Consider the following 9,626-nt stretch of genomic DNA (forward strand, 5'->3'; position numbering starts at 1 on the left):
ATCAGCACAATTGTTATACAATTTGTTGGAACACTGAGAGAGAATGACGAGGCCAGGTGTTTGGCAGAGATGTGTCTCTTAAATTTGCCAGGAAAATGGTTGCCTGTCAGAACTGGTCAGGTGATTAACGTGGTGTGTCACGTCCGTTCACGTAATTTACAAGGGAGAACAAGATTAAGACATTCATCAATATTCAAACTTCCAATCCGGTCCTTTCTGACTGACCGGTCAGTTTCTATTTGAGGGTAGTTGGCGACAGATCAAAACTAACATAACCCATCTACATGATACCAACAAATGGTACTTACCGCCGGTGGCCTCCATTGTAATCTGTAGCTGCAAATATACAGGTATATATTACCTCATGTATGCAACACAAATACTGAACGCAAACATAACAGATACAGTGCAAAGCCATTTTGAACGAGCACTAAAACACGCCATCACATACAAACTATATTTATCTAAAAATCTTATTTGGTCAAATTACTGCTACAAGTTGTCCGTCAGTCATACATAATAATCAGGTGCCCATGTGGAAGAATACTTGTGATCATATTCAGGTAGTAAGTAATGGACGGAATAATAGTAATAGTGTTGCTCACAATACTTGGTCCTGATTGAATCAACGTGTCACGTGGAGTAATCCATTCATATAGCGGTTTAAAACGGACAATTATACATAACATCCTTCATTTCATATGTATCCGCCTCGGAAAAGGATGATTCCTTTCATATGCACGTGTATCGACGGTTCTGGATGGAAAGCATGCACTTCACTCTGGGGTTTCCTTTATAACGGTTTGAGTTCTGTACTGACGTTTGGAGGTGTACACACACACACGATGCCTAGACAGTACGACATAGCAGAGGGGAGATGGCCATTGAAATATTCATGGCGGTAGCCCTGCAACCGCTGTCATCCTACCACCATCACACGACGTGCTCGACGTAGGGTTCATCATCTACGGAACAGAGCTCAAGCAGCAACAGTAACAACAACCTTAGTTCATGGGTCAAGGGGAGTCCAGTCTGCTGTAATCAGCTGCCAACGTCCATACGTGGGGCCAAGTTTAACTGTCAACAACGCCAGCGACGTTTACACCTCTTACACAGGAAGGGTGTCGATGGATGATCTAGTTCAGAACAGGATCAACGTCTTCCACAGACGTCTCTTTCCCCGGCTATGCCTCGCATTGAACATTCGGGGACGACATTTGACGTAGGATTGCTGCAGGTTGACAGCTACTCACACCTCCGCACTTGGGACAGAAATTGGTGTTTGAGTGGAACCACTTGCATCAAGCACTCTTCCAGACGCTGGCGAACTAAATGAGGTGACGTTCTACGGTCTGTGTTAGCTGAATGTGCCTATATTCACTATTAAAGAGACTTTTCGTGTTCAGGGCTGTGTTCATTTGATGGGTTTTTGATCAGTTTGATCTTTTTGCAATTCAAAGTCATCAGCAACTTTCAAATGTTAAATTGATAGAGATTTATGTAGAATAGACATAATTTTGGTTGTCCTCTGTTTACAAATTTGAGAAAAAGCCACACTTACGTTTCTTTGCTGTTCAGTATATTAAATAGCATAGCTAAAATTCCTGGCTCACACCATATTCCGACATACACATTCATACATGTGATCACTGGATGCCTATCACAACGGCACATTGTATTTTCAATCTCAACTCCCTGGGGATCATACAACTTACTGTTGTTGTCTATTGGGCGCATCAAGATAATGTAGCTTTCCCATCCTTACGAGGTACCCATTCACAGCTGGGTGGACTGAGACACTTATAGTCACAGTACATACTGTATGTTGCTGTACCCGCAACTAGATGTCTGCACGTAATCATTTGGTCACCATGTGGTTATCTACCAGCGTATTCGTGGGTTCTTTCACAAGTGTTCCCCTGTTGTACAGTTGTGTACTAGAGGTTGTGACAATAGTGAAAGAGAGTACACAAAGTTGTCTACGATGGATTTTCAACCGTTCACCTGTGGGCTCGATTCCGGCACCTCCATGTTCGCTCCCCTATGGACATGGTGCTAACGAACCACGGCACATGATCGTTGCCGACTGGAATTCGAACCCACGATGATAGGTCCCCAACGTGCCCAAGGTTCGGGCACGTTTAGCCATATATGTATGACGAAACAAATTAGGCGTATCGTCTAGTACACCTGAGTACTGATATCTTGATCAGGAAAAAAAAAACCCAAAAGATCAGCAACTGACCAGTGGCGCACAGCAACGATCAGCGGGATGCATGGTCTGTAATATGTACCGTGAGTCGGATCTACATGGGAGCTCCCTAAATCATGCTTCGCACACAAGGCCGCTTGTTCGGCAACGGAATACACAAACGAATGGTTAACTAACAAACCACAAAGCACACGCACTACTTACAGTAAGGCGTATGACAAACTTACATAGTGACCTTGTTCTCAGCTTACGGCCACTTGATGTCTTGAATTTGAATGTCAGGTGGTCGTTATCATAAACTATGTACCAGCTTTACGAAGTCTCCGGCTACATGTAGGTCACGCGAAATAAATCCGGCAAATATTGCAGAGAAAAGTTGGAAATATATCCTCTCTGTGACTATTATACTTTGCAGAGCAGTTATAACCCCTATGTTTAGCAGTTATGTCCTGATCAAGGAGAAGCGTGGAAGAGACAATTTGAATCTCACGAGGGCTTGCTGATTTATAGAGGAATGGTATACAAGTGTGCCCATGCTCTGTCGTCCCACCTGTTGCACGATGTGACATTGCAGGCATATATGGTATCACGTAAATTAGCAGGTGCACACAAACATGCACCCTGTGTTACTGAGCATGCTTTATGTCACTGATTGCATGTACATATTACATGCACGCTTTGAAACTTTAGCAATGACGATTCTTGTTAACTACACCATATGTATTTACAAAAAAATAGAAGAAAAAAAGTAAGAAGAAACACTTAGTCCCATATTGAATATAAGCACTCCGTGATGTTGTTCCCTGTGATTAAACTTGCACCACAAAAACTATGCCTGAAGACCTTGACCTCTAACAGAACACGACACTCACTATAGCGTATGTCTTTCGTAGGGAAATGAAAACGTCTTTGGGGCCAAGCTCTAGCAATTGCGTGATGTTTGTCATTTCAAAATAAACGCAGTGCATTTCATTTGCATGTAAATATACACACAAGCGTTGACATTCAAAGTAGGACACCCCCCCAGGAAGGCCTGTGACAGCGCATAGTTGAGAACTTACCCTTGTGGGCGATTGAACAGTCACAACACATGCAGCCTCCCCGTAAGATGTTGTCCTTCGCTTTACTACCTTAGTGATCAACTGACAGTCAGCCGCAATGGCCCTCAACTTGTCACTGGGCAAGGCTGAAACTTCTCGCAAAGAAAGTCCTCCCTCGACAATGGATCAGCTGATATATAGGACAAAGTTCAAAGGTCAGTCTTCCCACCTCACTCAGCTGGGCTGTGCTGTTGGTGTCCCTGCTGTGTATGCGTGTGTGCGTGTACTGTTGGCGGCTGGCGTCACCTATCAGACATTCCTCGTCCAATATCGGTTCACTGTGTCCTGTGTCAATGTGAGGAGTATGGAAGCAATGCCGACATAGTACACCTACTCTATAGAGTATGTCCACCCTCAGTGTGCCGTACTGCGCCTTTACAGTTGGTACGTTCACACCGACGCAGTTTCCAATGAGTTAAAGGGGAGTTGGTTGGGGTTGGGGGAGGGGTTGTTCTTTTTTTTGTCTCACCTCTACTATATCTTCTCGAATACTGAACCTGGTGGTTATAGTATCTTATGTAGCATTTATCTCCACAAAGCAGAGACAGAATGTAATGCTGAAATGCAGTTCCCAAAATAATTAATATTAACATATCGTCCTTACTTCACAGACTGGAACCCTAGACTTAATTTTCAGACAGTGGTAATCTAGACTGGCCATATATTGTATCCCTGCATGGGCTTCATTGATCATTATATTTGTTTCAGGGTCTGTAGGGCAAACAAACAAATACCTTAAACATGGATATGCCTTTATACGGAAAATAACAAACACATCTTTTAGCCAAATCTCTGTCACAATACGGCGTGTGGGAGGGAAACCCGAACCTGCAGGTCAAACATGTCTTCTATTTTGGTGACATGCATGAGCAGTGGTATGGGGCTGATAAACCCTCGCACACAAAGCGGACGAGCCAGGATTCAATCCATCCTTCTCAAGAAACAAGGCACGCACCTCTGCGATTTAGAAGCAAATTAGCGTCAGTGTTTCAGTCCCTACATCACTCTAAATCAGATCATTTCCGTCATGGATGTCTTTAGAAACAAGTACACATCGACATCTAAGCGTACTTGGATGTATACCCATTGTCTGAACATTTGCGCGATGCATATAGCGTATTACCTATGCGGAGTGTCAACTTCTATGTGTGAGTGTATAAAGGTTAATGTTACCTTGTCTCTCAAAGAACGCACGTGAAATTAACACACTATCAAATCAACAATGCATCATGCATGTTCAATGAGTCTTGTACCTGATTTGTGTCGTTAACTTGTTAAAAGTACCACTTGTGATCGTGTCGTAGCTGTTGCGAATGCAGCAAAGACGCATCTCCCTGCTTTTTGTCTCCTCGCAATCAAAATATCTACAATTACATTATATATATCTTTGTTGGACACAGTCTTCTCATTGCAACAGCTCGGGTTGAATATCGTTAATGCAAGCTGCTGGAAATATATTACATAGGTTCACTGAAGCTGAATATCGTTAACCCAAACTGCTCGAAATATAGTGTATCGGCTGACTCAGACCATTAAAGTATTTCCCTGTGCGTGTGAACATCGATGTTCGAATGTCACTACGACCTACAAGTGAACTATAAATAGCTCCACGTCGTTAGCGGTTGCCCACGTATGAGAACAGCGGTAATAATACACATCTATTTCCGTACACAGCAAATCTAGCCCCGCTCCTGTCGCATTGTGAACAACAAAGCGACGTGAGTCACGGGGAATCGACAAAACATTTACGTACGCAAGAAATATACATTATCTGAAGGGGTGGTGGGGAAGCCTGGTGGTTAAGGCGTTCGCTCGTCACGCCGAAGACCCGCGTGGGTACTATGAGTGAACCCATTTTAATAATAATAATAATACCCAAATGTTAACATGAGTTGTCGACTGTGCAATGAATTTACAGACACTGTCCAACACCTTGTCAGTGGATATGCCCTTCCTTGGGACAAACAGCATATCTTGAAAGACATGATGGTATGGCTTGCTACGACCCTGAACATGTCCTGGGCGTCCTGGAAAATAATGCTTTCAAACTTCTCTGGAATAGGCCCATATACAGCCTGAGACCAATTCCAGCCAACAAACCTGAACTTGCCTTTTTTGATAAAACCAATGAATTTATTTACATATTTATTTATTACATTTATTTCTGTCTCTTTTGACAGTGATGTGACTGGCAAGATTCAGGAAAAGCATGATAAATATGCGGACCTCGCCTTTGAAATGTCTTGCTTGCATCCAAAGTACACTGTCGTCAGGCTCCCCATTGTTCTCGGTGCCCTCCTTTGTACCTCCTGATCTCTTGGGTCATATCGAGATCAGGAGAGTGCCCGGGTTCTCCACCGGGAGCACAGCCCTTGTGACAATCTTGGTAATGCAGAAGGCTACAGTGTTGGGAAGCCTTCATATTCTCCGGAAAATTCTTGGTGGGTTCGACTAGGCAGTGTTTCCTGGGAGAAGTCACATTCGCTGTCTGGGCTGCGTGTAGAGGGGGCGAGGGCCCTGAGCTGATGATGAGCCTGACTGTGCCAGGATCACCTGAACCCTCTCTGCTGCATATCTGTCTTAATCCGTAAAACATAATAATAGGCCATTTTTATAGCGCATATATCCATGTCCGTGGCATGCTCAAAGCGCACAAAATGAAAAAGTCACTATATACAAGTAAAGAAGAGTGACTCCTGGGGATCACTGAAGAAAAGCTAATTTGTAGAGGTATGTCTTGAGTTGGCTCCTGAACAGGGAGAAATAAGTACAGAGGCGGAGATGCTGAGGAAGATTGTTGCATTCTCCAGCGGCAGAGTAGGAGAAGGTTCGGGCCTCTATGTAAGGTTGATCGTACTTTGGGGAGATTTGTACTCTCAGATCGTAGTGAGGGTATGGAGAGGTAGACCGGAGCAGAGCCAGAGAGACAACGAGACACAATGCATAAGACTTTGAAGAGAATTCGTTGTTCAACGGGTAACCAGTGGAGTGATGGGAGAACAGGTCTGATATGTTCATACCTTCTTGTGCGTGTGACAATCAGAGCAGCGGTGTTGTGAACTCGCTTTAAACGCTGTAGTTGAGATTTACTGGCACCGATCAATAGACTGTTGCAATAGTCTAATTTCGAGACAACAAGAGATAGCGTAAAAGTGGCTGCTGAGTTTCTAGTGAGGTATTGCCTGATATTTCCAATGTCCCTGTTCAAGCTGCGTTGACATGACACCTGTTTGGCCCCGGGGTATTTTACCCCCCGGGGGTTAATTTAACCCCAGGGGTAAAGGGGCAAGAGGATTTGCGTTCCTATGGGTTTTAAGACAGGGGTGGGTATTCATCATTCTCATTTCAATCTGACCATGGACAAGTACAGGCGGCTATCAAGGAAAAGGAGAAGAAACAGAGAGAACTTCTGAATGTCAAAAAACAATGTTCAATCTTCTCTGTCAAAAACTTAGACGACATCTTGAAAAGCAGTCCAGAATTCGCCAAGTTATCTGTCGACCACAGAGTCGCAGTTGCAGTATATTTTCTCGCTACAACAGGAGAATATCGCACCATTGCCAATCTCTGTGGAATACCCAAGGCCACTGTCTGCTGCATTGTGCATGAGGTATGTAATGCCATTTACACATACACATTTCCGTCTGTGGTCAAGTTCCCTGAAGGCGAAAAACTTAAAAGTGTTATTTCAGGATTCAAAAGGAAATGGAACTTTCCAAACTGTGGAGGTGCTATTGATGCAACGCACATTCCAATTGTGGCCCCTCAGCAATTCCACTCTGATTATGTGAATAGAAAAGGGTTCTGCTCAATTATCACGCAAGCTGTTTGTGATGATAAGATGTCTGCATAGGGTGGCCAGGTCAAGTTCACGATACAAGGGTGTTCTCAGACTCTAAGCTTAGGGCTTTGGCTGACGGTGGCGAGATATTACCGCAGACAGCAGAGATGATGGTCAGTGTAGGTCCTACTGATCAGAAAGTGGATATGCCCGTTGTCATCATCACAGACCCTGCATACCCTATGTGTCCATGGCTACTGAAGCCATATAGTAACAGAGGGGCTCTGACAGAGGAGCAATCTTACTACAGACTGAGCAGTGCACGCATGACTATTGAAAACACATTTGGTCGCTTCAAGGGGCGATGGAGACGTTTATCTAAGCGCATTGATGTGGATGTGGAATTTGTGCCAGTACTCACTGCAGCTTCAGTTGCCTTGCACAACATGTGTGAGAATGAGCACGAGTTGTTTGAACCAGACTGGCTGCAGGAGGTAGATGCTGAAACAGGAGAGTGCTGACAACAAGTTCATCCAGATCCAGTCACTGGGTCAGCTCTTCGAGAAGCGCTGACTGCACAATTTACCAGTGAAAGACAATGAAGATTTTCGGATGAACATTTGAAACAGTGATTACTCTATCCATGTTTATTAAATGAACAAATAAGTTGTAATCAAAATATTTCCTTATTTGAAGCTTTTAAGTGAAGAATACATGACTTCAGAACAAGGGTTTTGTTTTGCAAACATCATTAAATTAAAGAAATAAACTGCTGCTGCAAACAGAACACTCTTTGTTTAACTTTAAAGTAGATAAAAACTTCCGTCATAAAGTTTTAAAAAAGACTGCTGCCATCAGTTATATAGACAGTGTTTTCTCAGTTCAATCCAACAATGGATAAGTAAAGATGACTTTCACAGTTTGAAATCTAGGAATTCCTTGTTAACCAGAATTTAATCTAAAGCAAAAAATAAGTTGTCATCAACACAAGGGTTCACTTGAAGCTTTGAACAATATGTAGTTTGTAAACAAGAGTTAAGTTGCATTACGAACAAAAAGAAACAAAATCTAACTTCCTTAGACAGGTTACACTTTTAGCTGTTTTCTAAAACAAATCAGTCAGTGAGCACGTGTATCACAGGTTATGAAAACTGCTTCCATCAGTGTTGTGGGTAACACCACCAGGGCTTCTCCTGGGACCATGGATGGGGGGATTTCTACCTCTGAGTAATCTGAGATGCCTGGTTGAGTTGCAGCGTTTGTGGTGGGTACTGGCTGCTTGTAGTCATCAAATCCCTGATTGTAAGATGGCACTGGGTAGACTGAACCTTGACCTGGAAGCATAGTTGCCTGCAGAGGAAACTGTGGTCTGCTGCTCATGATCAGTTGGAGCATTCGCAGTTGGTGGTCTGCTGTTCGCTGTTTCTCCTCTCTATCAAGTTTCTTCAAACTCTCTCCTGTGAGCCTCGTCGTGTATTTTCTTCATTTCAAGTTCAATCCTCTTCTTTTCTAATTCAATTTGACATGCTTCAGTACTTTCATTTGACTTACTGAATCTGTCCATTACACTCTCCAAAGAAGCTTGAAAGCGGCTTTTTCTTTGTTTTCCCTTCTGCTTTGATGCTTTAGTTTCGATTATTGCCTTTTCTTTTGCTTGTGTTGCAGCACATATAATGTACGATCTTTGTTTTCGGTTCCTGAGACATCTGTATCCAAATCCTCACCCTCAAGCAGAGGTATAACATCCTCCATCTCCTCTTCAGCAAGATCAACGCCATCAGCAGCAGCTTCAGAGTTTTCTGTATCTCATATTGGTGGCTCAGCTCAAGACTCTGGATTACCTTTCCAGGAGATGTGGCTGGCCTCATCTCCAGTATTTCATTCATTTCCTTGAAGAATTTACACGTTCTGCGTGATTGCCCACTTTTCTTCAATGCATCTCGGCATTGTATGTACGACGTTTTGAGAGTTTTCATCCTTTCCTTACACTGAGATCTGGTTTTCTCATAGCCCATGTCATGTAAAGCATTGCTGATTTTTGTGTATACAGCATTGTCAGTTTTCGAAGGACTATCCAGATGGGATTGTGCTTTCAAATCACCCCAGATACTTAGAAGGCACTTTGTGCTATTATCGCACCATGAACACTTCTTCTTTGGAGGCATTTCCACTTCTTCAAAGTGGACAAGACTGTTGGTAATGATGCAACCGATTGCATAAGACCTAAAATTAGATTTCCAAGAAAAAAGAGTCCATTTTCTGTGCAGGGGTGTTACATTTTTATCATTTACCCCCTGTAAAAAATATATATAAAGCGTTTACATGACACGTTTGCCCCCGGGGGTAAATATACCCGTGGGGGTAAACAGATTTGCCCTACCTCATGACCTGGGGCAAACTTTGCCTCAATTACCCCCTCGGGGGTAAATATTTACCCCCTTTATGTATCGTTTACATGACGACATTTGCCTCCAGGAGGCAAATTCGCCCCTAGGGGTATCTTACCCCAGGGGGTAAACGGTGCATGTAAACG

Source organism: Haliotis asinina, chromosome 10 (genome assembly GCF_037392515.1).
Source record: "Haliotis asinina isolate JCU_RB_2024 chromosome 10, JCU_Hal_asi_v2, whole genome shotgun sequence".
NCBI classification, from domain to species: Eukaryota; Metazoa; Mollusca; class Gastropoda; order Lepetellida; family Haliotidae; genus Haliotis; species Haliotis asinina.